Below are 1,807 nucleotides of genomic sequence, written 5' to 3'. Positions count from 1 at the left end.
CAGGGAAGAGAAAACAGATTGCAGCACAATAAACTAGAAAAAGTGCTTTCAAAAGCCGTACATGCTGCTCAACACCTATGCCCACTTGCTTCCAAACTGATGAAAGAAAACTTTCTTGTTGGTCACCGCCATTTGTCCTTTCCCTACTGCACCCCTTTGGGAAATCTTGTTTCCACAAACTCTGTTACATCATCCTAGCTGGAAGAGGCCCTCCTCCATTTGGATATTTTCAGGCCTCATTTTTAGGAAGAGTCTGTTTTCTGCCAACAAGCACTACATAGAAAGTGATTTTGAGAGTGACATTGTTGTGTTCTCCACTGTTCACATTGCATGGGTAGGAAATTCTGATTGTGTCTGCCATTTACACTGCTGCCTGTGTCTAGCAATCTCTTTGGAGATAAGGCTATACAAAAGACAATCCACTTTTATAACCATTAAAATTCAAAATCCACTTTAGAATCATGTTGTATAAAACTGCCAGAAATTCTCTTTTGTAACAGTCTGGCATCTTCCAATTTATCTTCTGGGGTCAGAATTTTTTAAAATAAATCCATGATTTAGTATTCCTTCTTCTCAACACATATTTGGTGGCATAGGTATCTGCTATTAAGCAGGCAAGGGTTTCATGAATGTAACACTTGTCCATGATCCCTTGAAGTCATAGACCCTTGAACATATCATCAAATCAGTACAAACTCCACTTGGAAAGAAGCCTTCCTATTTTTATTATGTAAAGTGCTTTATTTATTGTGAATTTTTACACAGGTTTTATTGCCTAATGTGTCAGAGTTTCATTTATGAAGCAAATAGAGGAAGTTGAATTATTGTAAATCACATGGGGGAGGGTATAAGGAGACTGACACAGTTTTTAAAGACTAAAATAAAATGTTCATGTAATTTCTTATTCGAACAACATTTACAGTTGTTGCACAAGGCATTTCAGCCAAACTGATATCCCTTGCAGTCAAGGATAGGGCTTGAGTAGTTTGTATATTTGAGACCCTTTCATCCCCACAGGCCATTTCAAATGGAATGTGCCCTGTAGGAGAGATGTTCTGTTGGCCTTTGTAGTCTAAGTTATTGTAATCCAGGCACCATTTCTGCAAATGATACATCATATAAATCAAATGTTGTATTGGACTTTTAAATTCAATCATAATGTGACAAACAAAATCAGTCACAGCTGTGGGAAGAAGGGCGCAGTCCACTGTATCTTCCTTATGCTTCCATTTGCTCACTGAACACTTGCAACATACTCATTTGAAAATGCCTTAATAATGTGAAATAGTCATCCAGATGAGACTGAGAGACAGGCACAAAACTTTTTAGAAATCATGGTGGGTTAAATGCCTTGATTTCTAGGAAGTCATTCATTTGAAGTCAGTGTTTCTCAGTTTCAACACCACTGCTATTGAATGTCAGATAATATTTCATCCAAGCTGTTGTATACACGATAGGAAATGCAACAGTGTCCCTAGTTATGATGGCAAAAATGTCTAAAGATATTGTCAAATATCATCCGGAGACAAGACACCACTGCTATTGAATGTCAGATAATATTTCATCCAAGCTGTTGTATACATGATAGGAAATGCAACAGTGTCCCTAGTTATGATGGCAAAATGTCTAAATATATTGTCAAATATCATCTGGAGACAAAGCCACCCAGCCTGAGCACTGCTAACAATAAATGAGAGAGAACACCCATATGATCAAACGTCTTTGTGGTTTAGCTATTCCGTGCACCCTGCCTAGCCCCAAATTCAAATAAATATTTCTATGCTAAGACTTTCAAAAAGCAAGGGAA

The sequence above is a fragment of the Nannospalax galili genome, unplaced genomic scaffold (assembly GCF_000622305.1).
Source record: "Nannospalax galili isolate Female #2095 unplaced genomic scaffold, S.galili_v1.0 scaffold402, whole genome shotgun sequence".
In the NCBI taxonomy this organism is placed as follows: domain Eukaryota; kingdom Metazoa; phylum Chordata; class Mammalia; order Rodentia; family Spalacidae; genus Nannospalax; species Nannospalax galili.
This window is presented reverse-complemented; position numbering follows the sequence as displayed.